Genomic DNA, 14949 nt, shown 5'->3' with positions numbered 1-14949 from the left:
AAACTTACATAACCTGAAAATTTTAGTTAAAATTCTTTGTTCCACTTTTCCAAATGATGCAACCAGCATAATATGGTTTTTGCATAATGACTATCTTTCCATCTGTATGCTGTCACAATACTGCTTTACAGCTGAAAGATGAGGTTGGTCTTTTCCAAGGGTGGGCTAGGGGAAAAGGCTGCAAGTTTCCCATTCTAGTTACTCAAAAATTAATAGCTGCCACCTATATATTCTGAAATGGGTTTTCTTCTTTTCCAAGCGCGTGAGTGGGTGATTGTGTGCTATCAAAGGAATAAAAATGCATAATAAGTTGGCCAAGCAAAATACAAACCATACAAACCATTAGATAATACAGACCAGAGGCTAGACCAGAGGCTCCCAACCTTTTTTTTTGACCAGGGACCACTTGACCAGGGACAACTTTGACCAAGGACCACTCTCCAACATTAGCACCAAAAGAGTTACAAATCTGTTTTTGGTCAACTGTAGATTCTGGGTTGCTATAAGCTTTTGAGCTATATGGCCATGTTCTAGAAGTATTTTCTCCTGACATTTCGCCTGTATCCTCAGGCATCCTCAGACGTTGTGAGGTTTGTTGGAAACTAGGAAAATGGGGTTTATATATCTGTGGAATGTCCTGGGTGGGAGAAAGAATTCTTGTCTGTTGGAGCTAGTTGTAAATGTTTCAATTGGCCACCTTCATTAGCATTTGATGGCCTCGCAGTTTTAGGTGTCGCATGTTACTGCCTGGGGGAATCCTTTGTTGAGAAGTGATTAGCTGTCCCTGATTATTTCTTGTCTGTTTTTGAAAGTTGTTCTTTATTTACTGTTATGATTTAAATAGTTTTTAAATACTGTTAGCCAGATTTTGTTCATTTTCATGGTTTCTTCCTTTCTGTTGAAATTGTCCACATGATTGTAGATTTCAATGGTTTCTCTGTGTAGTCTGACATGGTAGTTGTTAGAAAACCCCATTTTCCTAATTTCCAACAGACCTCACAATCTCTGAGGATGCCTGCCATAGATGCAGGCAAAAAGTCAGGAGAGAATGCTTCTGGAACATGGCCATACAGCCCGAAAAACTTACAGCAACCCAACGATTCTAGCTATGAAAGCCTTTGACAATAACCTGTAGATTTGGTTTGATTATTTAGAGTGCTGCTTCAGAAAATTGCATTGGATAGACCATGTCAGCTCTAGTTTCTGATACAGAACATATGCCATCCAGTGATCTCCATCTGCTTACCCACAGAAAACCACATTTAATAAGTCCCAGCACTATAAGAGGATTTTGCGAGACCAGTGGTTCTTGTTGTTAGAAAACAACGGTGTAGTAACAGTGAGCCTGCAAACCATATTTTAGTTCTTGTGTACCACAGGAGGTCCATGGACCTCAGGTTGGGAACCACTGGGCTAGAACTTAAAAATTAAATAAGTAATGCCAAATAAGATCTTCATTGGCTGCTCATCATATGGTGTTATGTCACCTCCAAAAGAGAGTCAGTACACCTCTGTATTCCAGTTGCTGGGAAACATGCGGGATGCATGTTACTGATCTTGTGTATTTCTGTTTTTTTCCAGAGACATGTGGTTAGCCACTAAGGGAAACAGCATAGAGGATGAAGGAGGCCTTTGGCTCTACTAGCAGGGTTCAATTGTTCAAGTTTTATGCTTTTAAAATTAATAATTAGCTTGTTCACCGCAAGGCCTAAACCTTAGTCAAATAACATTTGAGTGATTTAGGAGCAAGTAAAATCTGTTTTCTTTCTCCGAAATGCTCTTGTAGAATAGAATAGAGCTGCAATAGATAAGCTCGTGGCACCATAATCATTTGTGTCTTATGAGTCCAGTAAAATGATTATAACAGGACAATTTAGTTTAGTCTGTTAAAGGTTGCAATGATAGAATGAACATAATTAGACAAATCTAAAGAGACTTTGGAAAATAGCTGACAAAGCAATATTACGCAGGAATATAGCTCACTTTTGTTGAAAGGGGCTACTCTGAATCCAAAGTGAATAAGATTACAGCCTCAAAATAGCATGAAAAACAGCTGAAGAAATACTGTAGATGATTGTTCTGGATTTTTCTTAATGGAAAAAAATGCAGAACGGGCAAGTCATAGCTAACAATATTTCCAGGAGTGAAAGCCATATTACCAAAGAGTTGGTGAAGAAAAGAGCTCTTATTTAAACTGTCAGCATTTATTTCAACTGAGAACGTCAACCCAAAGCCTGCAATACTAAGCGCACCCAGGGATTTTGAGGGAATGAGACTTTATTATGCATGTATCAAAAGGCTATTCAATGTTCTTTCTGCAAGATCAGCTTATATAAACTTTACATTTGCACAAATCTCTTTTTGCTTTTAGAGACTATTTTCTACAGATAAAGATAATAAAACTTCTATACATCAGTAGTTTATTTATTAAATCTTTTAAGGTGGCAATGAAGGTAAAGCGTGTTTGAGCAGTACAAAAAAATAGCATGGGAGAAGGATCAGATTTAGCCTATAGATGTGCAAAGTGGCCAGATGTGCAATAGTTCAATTGGGACATCTGATTCAGACTACTTGGGGGGTCCTGGAGCATTTCCTTTCTCTCCTGTTCAATCCTGGGACCCATTCACATTACACAATTATATTGCTCATATTCCATTTTACATGCTATAAAATGGTCTTATCTGAAACCCAGAAAATAGTAAGAATGCCCACATATCCCCTAGAGACACTTGGGGGCTGTTTATTGATTGATTTATATTGTGAGAACATATGAAACCCTCCAAGGTCTCCTAGTAGGGGGTTAATGAAGGGCCTTAGTCTTCCACAGTTGCCCATATTTAGCGTAAACTGTATATTGTACTTGCCCAGAGTGGATGGTTGAAGAAGGAAACAGGGGAGAGGCATTTGGAGTGCCCTGAGTCCCTTCGGGAAGATGGTGGTAGGATATAAAGATCATCAACATCATCATTATCATCATCTTTCCCAGCAATGAAAAGAAAGCAGGGAGGAAGCCAGCCTAACCTCCCACAGAAGGAAATTTCAGAGGATGGGAGCAGCTGCTGGGATGACTCTTTCCCGTCTTCACCATGTGGCCAAGAGACACTCCTCCCTTGTACATCTTAACAATAGGACTTCATCCCACGAAATAAGTAATGTATTGGGGAATGTTATTTTTCCCTTAAGTTTTGCAACACCCTGTTTGGAAATTAAATGAATTATTTTCCTACACTCATCATACTTTTCTTTTTGTCCAGCTTTCTTTTCAAATTATTCATTTGCCTTCCCATTACATGGAAGACACATTTCTCCTCTCACTGTCTCCTCCCGTTTTCTTTTACTTGAAAAAAATCCCCTCTGTGTTTGTTCTCAAGGAAGTACTTTTTAAAACAACATCATTAAATGGGATTTCTTCTATATTATTCTGTATTATATTTTTTCTTTATAAGTACAGACACATCTCAATTCAAAAGGTAACTCTATTAAATTTACATTGATAACAAAAATATACACATTACAATTCCTTCCTCCTTGGTCCCCAAAAGATTATGGCAGAAGAAAAGAATCCATACTGCCCATCTTGGCTCCTCTTTCCTGAATGATGTCATTGTTATGTTTACAAGCAGGCAACAGGGGAATTCCCATCACATGTTAAATTTAAGGTTTTTTTCACTCGTCTCTATGCAGGAAATTTCAAATGAAATTGATTACTCAGAGCTGCTTCCTTTTGCAACTCCTGTGATGGGTTGGAATGACAAAATGCTTCTGCCTTTTCCCTATTTTATCAAAGAAACTGGCTACAATCTCATTTATTATCTCCTGTGTATAGAAGCCAAGTGTATGGAGCCTCTGGTGATGCAGTGGGTTAAATCACTGAGCTGCTAAACTTGCTTACCAAAAGGTCACAGGTTTGGATGCGGGGAGCAGCATGAGCTCCCCCTGTTAACCCCAGCTTCTGCCAACCTAGCGGTTCAAAGACATGCAAATGTGAGTCGATCAAGAGATACCACTTCGTCGGGAAGGTAATGGCGCTCCATGCAGTCATGCCGGCCACATGACCTTGGAGGTGTCTACGGACAACACTGACTCTTTGGCTTAGAAAGAGAGATGAGCTCCAACCCCCAGAGTCGGACACAACCAAACGCTTTCTCAATAAAAATGCTTGTGTAGAATCAAGATAGGAAATTGGACCTCAGTTTTAGGGCTAAAGAAACAAAACATTACTTCTGTCTTAATTTTAACTTAGGAAGAACATGAGTGCAGGCTCCCTATGAAAAGGTTTTTTCTAAGAAAAATAAGGTTTCAGATTGCGGCTGGATTTAATTTGGGGTGGGGAAAACCTCACCTTCAGATGACTTCAACAATTCCTTGCCCAATCTCAAATGGTTTGGGGAATTGTAAACCAAAACAATAGGAGAGCTATTCAATGATGCACTTTTGAATTCTCCTAGAACATTAACATTGATTGCTTATGTAACAATTTGCCTAATTTAGATACTGGATCTATAGCAATGTATCAGGTAGAAAAGGTCAGATTTACATGAATTAATTCCAAAAAAAGGAGTGAATATTCTTGAATTAACAGTGACATTCATACCATTGGCAGGTATTCCCAAAGTAAATCAGTAGCTGCCCAGGGCAGTCAGGAATTTTTACTCATTTGGATACTCCATGTCCTGATCCTTAAGGAGCCACAAAAATTGACCTGTCACATAGTTTATTATGTAATACAGGAAATATTTGCTTTCTTTCCAAGCAAGCAAATAGCAGGATTGAAAACAACTAATGCTGTAAATGGGTCTTCAAATATTAGTCTGGACAATCCATACTGCTCCAAGCAGTAGCGTTTCCCAATATCCCTGGGTCATTTGGATAATATTTTCCATCTCCTGAACCAGATTTCAGTTACCGGGGAATTTAGTACCAACAGGACTAAAGTAACTCTAAAATGTCCAAAGAATAAATGTAAAAATGAACGGAGTTTGAATTGGATTTTCCTGCTACTTGGCAGGGGGTTGGACTGGATGGCCCATGAGGTCTCTTCCAACTCTATGATTCTATGAGTTTAAAAAGCACAGGGCTCCAATGTGGGGTTGTGTTTGGAGAGTTTAACTAGGACTCTGGGAGACCAGAATTCAAATCCTAGCTCAGCCATAGAAATCCAGTTGGTGAACTTGAGCAAGTCACTCTCTCTAGTCCTCAGAGGAAAGCAATGGCAAATCTCCTCCAAATAAATGTTACTACAGAAAATTCTATGATAGGCTTGCCATAAATTGGAGTTCACCTGAAGGCACAAAACAACAACATAAAGGGCTCTTGAGGAGCATAGCAGCACATTACAATTCTGCCATATTCTACTCTCTCAGCCAATTCATCTATTGCATGAACAGGCAGGAGCAGAGATCCAGTTTGATTCTCCTGACCCCAAGGGGATTGAACTCACCAATTTTGTCAAAAGTGCTCTTCATATTGCAGGCCCTTCTAGTCATTGTTTTGCCATTCTTGAACTCTTGAAGTCCCCGAAGAACTAATGAAGCCTTAAACTACAGCCCTTACGAGGTTTTGTTGTTGCTGGAAAACATATTTCTGTTTATTTCTTTTCAAACATAGGAACAAGGATTAGGGACTGGAGGATGGAGGACTGCCAAATATTCTTGGCCCTGGCCTAAATGACTGGAACACAGTTCCTGTCATTGCTTGGCTCAGATGATGAAGACATCAATGACAGCTGAGAAAATGGTAAATTTACCCAGACTAACACATTCTTCAGAAATAAATACAGAAAATACTGGCTATAACTTCTAACACTTATTCTGTCAAAAAAGGTACATGACAACAAAAGAACCATAAAAGCAGAAATAGATTGGAGTTAGAAAGAAAAAACAAACAAATTTAAAATCCTTCAAGTTTTGCCCTCTTGACAGAAAATGTAGTATGGAAGTATGATGTCTGATACATTTAGCCGAAAGCAATTAACCCAAGACCTGGAGGTACAATTTCAGACATTGACTTGGCTTGAGCTCCTTTGAAGGAGCAAAAGAATGATCAACCAATCAAAGCAACATGCATTTTTCCCCAAGGTAAGAGAGCAGGCTGGATGACTGTGTGAAACAAAGATTAGATTGAGATTATATGCAGTCTCCAGAGGAGTGGCCAATGCAATCTTGTTGCAACAAAAGCAGCAAAGATTCCTGTGCCCCATAAAGACCACCACATTTATTGTGTCATACATTTTTGTGACTTTGTCAGGTTATGTGCAATTTTTTGCACCTCATTCCTCCATTCTGTCACATATATTTCCATATGTTCTTTTTTTAAAAAAAATTAAGGTTTCACCCCACCCCATGACCTCTTTGCAAAGAGAGAAATACATACATTAAAATATGCTTTAAAAAACAAAACAAAATAAAGTGGTGTAATGGTGTATTGTAAACAGCTGGATTTTCTCTGATCTTAAAATAATAATTAATACAACTTTATTTATATGCTGACCTATCTTCCAGAGGGGACTCGGGGTGACTTCTGACATATAAGGCAAAACATTCAATTGCAAAAAAGGAAAACCATACAGACAAATTAAAATTAAAATAAACATAAAATAAACCTTGGACCAAGAACTGGCCCAAGGTATTTTGTGCTAAGATGTTGTCCTCTGTCCTGCGCCATTTACAGAAGGTGATTGAACTACAAGTTCAGTGCTGTCAATAAAATAGCCTCTTCTGTCACATCTGAGAGAAGTGAACCAATTTTGGGTGACAGGACAGAAGCCAACACAGAACTTTCCTCCAACATGAGCTGAAACATCTATGCCAGCATTTCTTAACATGGGGGTCAAGACCCCGGGGGGGGGGGGGGGGGGGTTGAGAGGGGTGGTGTCAGAGGGATTGCCAAGGGCCATCAGAAAAAAACAGCATTTTCTGCTGGTTATGGGGGTTCTGCATGGGAAGTTTGACCCAATTCTATCGTTGGTGGGGTTATTTGATTGTAAGTGAACTATAAATCCCAGTGACTACAACTCCCAAATGTCAGGGGCTATTTTCCCCAAACTCCACTGGTGTTCACATTTGAGCATATTGAGTATTCGTGCCAAATTTGGTCCAGATCTGTCATAGTTCACAGTGCTCTCTGGATGTAAGTGAACTAGAATTCCAGAACCAATGCCCACCAAACCCTTCCAGTATTTTCTGTTGGTCATGTGCATTCTGTGTACCAAGTTTGGTTCAATTCCATTGTTGGTGGTGTTCAGAATGCTCTTTGATTGTAGGTAAACTATAAATCCCAGCAACTACAACTCCCAAATGACAAAATCAATCCCTCCCCCCCCCCCCCCCCCACACACACACACACTACCAGTATTCAATTTTGGGCACATTGGGTATTTGTGCCAAATTTGGTCCAGTGAATGAAAATACATTCTGCAAAGCAAATATTTACATTACAACTCATAACAGTAGCAAAATTATAGTTATGAAGTAGCAATGAAAATAATTTTATGGTTGGGGGGTCACCACAACATGAAGAACTGTATGAAGGGGTCGCGGCATTAGGAAGGTTGAGAACCACTGATCTACGCTCTGAGGCAGTTGCCTCACTCTGCCTAATGGCATGCACTGTTCTGAATTTGAATATAATATTTCAAATTATATTCACTTTCCCATCTTTTGTAAAATTTCCAGAGAGGCTTCTGCAGCTGAAGAGACTTGCACTGTATGCCCATTCTGATCGGACTCAGAAAGCTGCCTTTGTACAGTGTCACAGGAGTAAGTGTTACATAACCTTTTGAAAGTGGCCAACAGTGCCGGGGGACAATTACTGAGCAAAGGGTTGAACACAGATTGTCATCCGTATACAAAAGAAGCTCTCTGTGTCCTTGTCCTTCCTCCATTACTTCAGCTCTCTTCACAGAAAGAGGGAAGAGTTGCCAAGGTTGTCCTTCAATTACTAGTCTTCTTCGTGCAAAGCCGCTTTTCCTTAATATCGGAGGCAAGAAGTAGAGCATGATATAATTCAAATAAACAAGAGAGAAAAGAGGTGGCAATATAGCATAGTGATTACTATACTGGGCTGAAACCTACAAAACCTAGGTTCAGATTATTCTTCAGTGGCCAATCAGGATCCGTTTTCTTTCTGACTTCAGACTAGACAAATCTTGATGTGTTCAGGATTGTAGAGCCCAGGGCTAAGAAGCTCCTGTAGTTTCCCAAGTGGTCTCCTCCAACTGTAAACTAGACCCAGCCCTGAATAATTTCCAAGTTTAGATAAAACTTGGTGTGTTTAGGGAATCATGGCTGCAGGCTAATCTAGAATATTCTCAGGTTGATAAAATCCGTAAACTGCCACGAGGCAGATTTTATAGCCTTGGACCTATCAACCTTTCCAGCCGTGATACTAGGGTTTGAATCCATACTCAGACATAGAAAACTGCTGAGTGACCTTGGGCAAGTCACATTATCTCAGGATGACAGTGACGTGAAGGCACAAAATTGACTTGACTCAAAGGCATAAAACAAACAATAAAAGTAACAATTAGAAACAAATCATTTATAAGCAGAATTAAAGAGAATTAATGTATGGGCCCTTGATATCCACCAGTATTTAGTTTTAATATCATTCAAGAATACCAAAATCCATGGATGCTCAAGTCCCATTATATACAATGGTATTGCTAAATGGCATCTCTTATATAAACTAGCAAGCAAGTCAAACAATTGCCAAAGAAAGCAGTACGTGTGAAAAAGATCTTAGAGTCCTTGTGGACATGTTAAATATGAGCCAACAATCTGATGCAGCAGTTTAAAAAGCCAATGGGATTTTGGCCTGCATAAATAAGAGTCTAGTGTCTAGATCAGGGGTCCTCAAACTTTTTAAACAGAGGGCCAGATCACAGTCCCTCAAACTGTTGGAGGGCCATATTATAATTTGAAAAAAGCATGAATGAATAACTATGCACAATGCACATATTTTATTTGTAGTGCAAAAATACTTTAAAATAATACAATAATTAAAATAAAGAACAATTTTAACAAATATAAACTTATTAATATTTCAATGGGAAGTGTGGACCCAGTTTTGGCTGATGAGATAGGATTGTTGTTGTGTGTTTTCAAGTCATTTCAGACTTAAATTGACTCTGAGTGAGGGTCGGGTAAAGGACCTTGGAGGGCCTTAGTTTGAGGACCCCTGCTCTAGATCCAGGAAAGTCATGCTACCACTTGGTCACACCATTCCTGGAATACTGTGTTCAATTCTGAGCACCGCAGTTGAAGGAAGATGTTGACAAGCTGGAATGTGTCTGGAGGAAGGTGACTAAAATGATCAAGTGTCTGGAGAACAAGTCCTATGAAGAGTGGCTTAAAGAGCTAGGCATGTTTAGCCTGCAGAAGAGAGGGCTGAGAGGAGAAATGATGGCCATGTATAAATATGCGAGGGGAAGTCATAGGGAGGAGGGAGCAAGTTTGTTTTCTGCTGCCCTGGAAACTAGGATATGGAATAATGGCTTCAAACAACAGGAAAGGAGATTCTACCTGAACATTAGGAAGAACTTCCTAACTGTGAGAGCTGTTCAGCAGTGGAACTCTCTGCCCCGGAGTGTGGTGGAGGCTCCTTCTTTGGAGGCTTTTAAGCAGAAACTGATGGCCATCTGTCAGGGGTGCTTTGAATGTGATTTTCCTGCTTCTTGGCAGAGGATTGGACTGGATGGTCCCTGAAGTCTCTTTCAACTCAATGATTCTATGGTTTTAAAGCCCAGGGGCCTGTGAAAAGATGCACAATGTTTACTTTTTGGACTTATGTATTTAGAGCTATTTTTAAGTCATAAATGGATGGGATCCATGGATACTGAATCTGTGGATTCCGTAGGATGACAGTATTATATTCAGACACATTAGCATATGAAGGCTAGGTGGTACCATATAACGGATATATGATCAAGTAACTATGACAGAAAACAAAGAGATTTATAATCAGAAATAGAAGTGACTTGTTTCTAGAATAGTTTCTACATTTTTATTACTCAATTGACCCTTTTCCTTTCTCCCATTTTTCTGTGGACTATTCCCTTTGTTGTTTGCTTGATCAAACTATTCTGAATACATTTGAAGGAAAGTCATCTGATTCCTCAGAAAAGAAACATCAAAATCACCCGACTCAAAAAAAGTAAAACAGGAAAGGAGTCAGTACTATCTGACCTCAGGACATTGGGCTTTGCTCCCAATGTATTTCCTTGCTGCAGAAGTCTATGGGGGTATATTTAAAGTATGGTGAGACAGTAAAAACTGATTGCCTACCATTTCCTTTCTTAAGTATACGCACTTCAAATGTGTTTATTATGAGAATAATTGCCATGGTGGTTTGGGAGTCAATGGCACCATGCCACCTCCCACTTCAAAGCAGGAGTGAGATTAGCAAGGTTTAAATTACACCACAAAAGAATTCGGAGATGCAGCTGTCTAGTATCAGACAATGCCAGAGCAATGAGTACCTGCATGTCAGCAACATCTGAAGGAAATGAGGAATTGCACAGCAAGAAACTGAGGGCCAGACGACGTGAAATAGAAAACACCTAGAATCTGTATTCTTCTGGACTAGGGCAACAAACATTTACTCTGGAATAGGGGGAAATTGTCCCATATATTTCCATGAAGTATTATTCTAATCAGACCTTAAATTAAATGTTGTGCAATAAAAACATACTCCTATCCGAAGGCTACTTTTACTTATCATGATTTGGTGTAAGAAAATTCCTGTGTTAATGACTCTACGGCAGTGGTTCTCAACCTTTCTAATGCCGCAACCCTTTAATACAGTTCCTCATGTTGTGGTGACCCCCAACCATAAAATTATTTTTGTTGCTACTTCATAACTGTAATATTGCTACTCTTATGAATCGTAATGTAAACATCTGATACGCAGGATGTATTTTCATTCACTGGACCAAATTTAGCATAAATACCTGATACCCCACATTTGAATACTGGTGGGGTTGGGGTTTTGTCATTTGGGAGTTGTAGTTGCTGGGATTTATAGTTCACATACAATCAAAGAGCATTCTGAACTCCACCAACAATGGAATTGAACCAAACTTGGTACACAGTACTCCCATGACCAACAGAAAATACTGGAAGGGTTTGTTGGGTATTGACCTTGAGCTTTGGAGTTGTAGTTCACCTACATCCAGAGAGCACCGTGGACTCAAACAATGATAGATCTGGACCAAACTTGGCACAAATACCCAATACGCCCAAATTTGAATACTGATTGGGTTTTGTCATTTGGGAGTTGTGGTTGCTGGGATTTATAGTTAATCTACAATCAAAGAGCATTCTGAACCCCACCAATGATAGAATTAGACCCAACTTCCCACACAGAACGCCCACAGAAAATACTGATGGTCTTTGGCTACTCCTCTGACCCCCTTACAACCCTCCCGCCCCCTGCCTGACCCCCAGGTTGAGAAACGCTGCTCTAAATCTCAAAACATAACCACAGAAGAAAGAACATATGCAATAGACTGGGGCGAAGTTGTAGTCTCAACACATACCTGTGAGCAGGAAAAGCCAAGAGGTTCAAAGTAGGCTGGCAAACCTTTCCAAGAGCAGAGAATTGTCAGGCGGCAATTCCTTCATGTGAAGGGCGAAAGGAGGGAAATGAAAAGATTGTTTTATACACCTTTGAAGCAGGTCTCCTGGCATGGAAAATGCTATCAGCAAGCCGACAGACCTGTGAGTAATCTACTTGGGGGATGAGGAAAAGAGCATTTAACATTGATGTTTCTTTTTCTTCTCCCCCCCCCCTTTTTTTTTCTTTTATTCATCTGTTTTGTTTCTTATATTCAGTATAAATTAATTAAAAAAAATAAGAAAACATTGCTGTTTCAAACTGCTCATATACAGTTGTTGTTTATTCGTTCAGTCATTTTGGACTCTTTGTGACCTCATGGATGAGCCCACACCAGAGCTCCCTGTCGGTGGTTGCCACCCCCAGCTCTTTCAAGGTCAAGCCAGTCATTTCAAGGATAACATCTGTAACAGAATATCTCATTATAATGTAAGTTTTGAATGTGTTTATTAATGTTGGTATATGGCAAGCACAGGCCAGCCTTAGCTACAGCTGATTGGTTGATGCATTGCCATAGTAGCGAAGCTCCTGCAGTAGAAATGTATCCATTTCAGAAGAGCTAGGAGGAAAAAGGGACAGAGGCAACAATAGAAGAGTGGACATTTTAAAATATGAGGCAGTCTTTAGCCGGGTGAGTTAAAGGGCTATGTGAGAGCTGGATCAAGGAGGTTCTTATTATAAGTTTAAGTCTTCAGCCTTGATATTTAAAGTGTCAGAGGAACCATTCTACATTAGAAACTAGCCTGTGAGCTAGGGGAAAGAATTCCCAGTATTATATTGTGTTTTCAGTGGCAGAACTGAAGTAAATAAAAGGATAATCTGTGCTTAACTATCAGTCAGTGGGACTGAGGAGAAAAGTGTTCTTTGATAATAAGCTTACAGTTAAGCTATTGATAAGAAGTAACTATGAGATTTAAGTGACCCAGTCAGGAGACTGAGAAAGAATTACATTAGTAAAAGGAAGATACTAAACCAAGTTGGCATAGGATAAGCCATCCTGAATGTTATATATTAACGGTTTCATGTTTTCATAATAATAAAAGTCAACTGTAACAATATCCAGGAAGTACTGTGAACAATTTTGGGGAGGGGGGGGGGGGCTTGAGGGGCTTCACCACCACCACCCCGAAATTCTCTGGGTGCTCCGCGAGAAGGCCTTACTGGTACATTATTTAAACTGTTATGTTTATTCATATCATGATCTGATCACCATGATCAATATATCCCATATGCATGGGGATATTGGGATAACAATACAAAAGGTTTGCTAGGGTAGATCCTCAGCCCCCCTCCCCAAAATCAAACTCAGCCCCCCCCCCCCCAATCAAAATCCTGGTTACAGGCCTGACTGTGAAGAAAATACTGTGTAACCAATACGCTTGGAGTGCCTGAGAATCTATAAATAAACATTTTTTTGTTCAATTATTATAATACAGACTTGTGTAAAGGCACTGAAGTGAAGATATTCTACAGGAAGATGGCTGAAGATCATTTCGAGTTGAATACAGTACAGTATTGGGTTGTACATTAAAGTGACACACACAAACAGCATTTTAAAAGTCAAGCCTCACACAAGCTCTCTCAAACAAACATAATATATATAAAATAACAAAGTGCTCAGCCACGTATCACACTCCACTCCTCTTTCTCCCCAAGCATTTATTGACTTCGTCGCTCCAACATCCATCCATCTTGCCCTTGGTCAGACCCTCTTCCTTTTACCTTCCATTTTCCCCAGCATCATTGTCTTCTCCAAGGTTTCCTGTCTTGGGTTGTTGTAGGTTTTTTCGGGCTATATGGCCATGGTCTAGAGGCATTTTCTCCTGACGTTTTGCCTACATCTATGGCAAGCATCCTCATTATGCGGCCAAAGTACTTAATCTTTGCCTCTAATATCCTTCCCTTCAGTGAGCAGTCAGGCAGTATTTCCTGGAGTATGGACAGGTTTGATCTTCTCGTGATCCAAGACACTCAGAATGTTCCTCCAACACCACAGTTCAAAAGTGTCTACCTTCGCCCAGCCTTCCTTATGGTCCTTATGGTCCAGTTACTACAGGGAATACCATGCTTTAACTAATCAAGGTGGCCATTTGTAATATTCAAACTTGCCTCAAGCAGACAAAAATTCATTCTTCCACCCTGGGCATTCCACAGAAATATAAACCTCACTTGCCTAGTTTCTAATAGACCACACAACCTCTGAGAATGCCTGCCATAGATATGGGTGAAATGTCAGGAGAGAATGCCTCTGGAACATGGCCATGCAGCCTGGAAAACTCACAGCTACCCATCTGCTCTCTCACTTTTTCAGCAGCTTTAAAAATGTTCCATTTTTCCTCTCACTTTGCACCTTTGTCCTCAATTCACCTCAATTGCTATAAACCAAATAAGAAGTACAGAAGTAGCTTGTTATTGTTGCGTGCCTCCAAGTCATTTCTGACTTATGGCAACTCTATCACAGGATTGTTGTGCCATAGTTGGTTCAGAATTAGTTTCCATGGCCAAATGAAGATCCAAATCCTGTTCTCCAGAGTTGTGATCAAACCACTATACCACATTAGCTCTCGAAAGGAGTTTGCACTGAACTCACTCAACTCAGAGTGCATCTACACTGTAGAATTAATTCAGTTTGACACTGCTTTAACTGCAATGTTTGGAATAATGAGGTTTGTAGTTTGGTAAGTCAACATCACTTTTTGGCAGAGAAAGCTTGTAAATATCTTGTAAAACTAAAAAAAATCCCGTGATTTCATAGCATTGAGCCATAGCAGTTAAAGTGGTGTCAAACTGCCTTGATTCTGCAGTGTAGATCTTAAAAAGAGTAACAGGACAGGAGGTGGAAGGAATCTTGCCCTTCCCTGTAGACTCAGGCCAAAGGAGATTGTTACAGCTTCTCTTACCTTAAACATCCAGAGTTTGAAATTAGGGAACATTGTGGCATAACAAGTTAAACCATTGTACTGTTGAATTGACTGATGCAAAAGTTGGTAGTTCAAAGCCACAGGTTGGGGTGAGCTCCCACTGTTAGCCGTAGTTCCTGCCAACCTAGCAGTTTGAAAACATGCTATAGGTACCACTTTGGCAAGAAGGTAATAAAGGCACCCATGTCAGCAACACAACTAGAAGTGTCTACGGGCAGCAGGTTCCTCGGCTTGGAAATAGAACAAGAGCACCTCCCCATGGCCAGAATTGAGCACCACCTCCAGAAAACCGAAGATGAAAGGGGAAACCTTAACTTTTGTTTGGATATGTCATTGTTATTTCACTGTATTAAGTGCATTGAATGTTTGCCTATCTGTTTATGTTGTAATCCGCTCTGAGTCTCCTTGGGGAGAT

This window comes from Anolis sagrei, chromosome 5, assembly GCF_037176765.1.
Source record: "Anolis sagrei isolate rAnoSag1 chromosome 5, rAnoSag1.mat, whole genome shotgun sequence".
NCBI lineage: Eukaryota > Metazoa > Chordata > Lepidosauria > Squamata > Dactyloidae > Anolis > Anolis sagrei.
Note: the sequence above shows the minus strand (reverse complement) of the source record.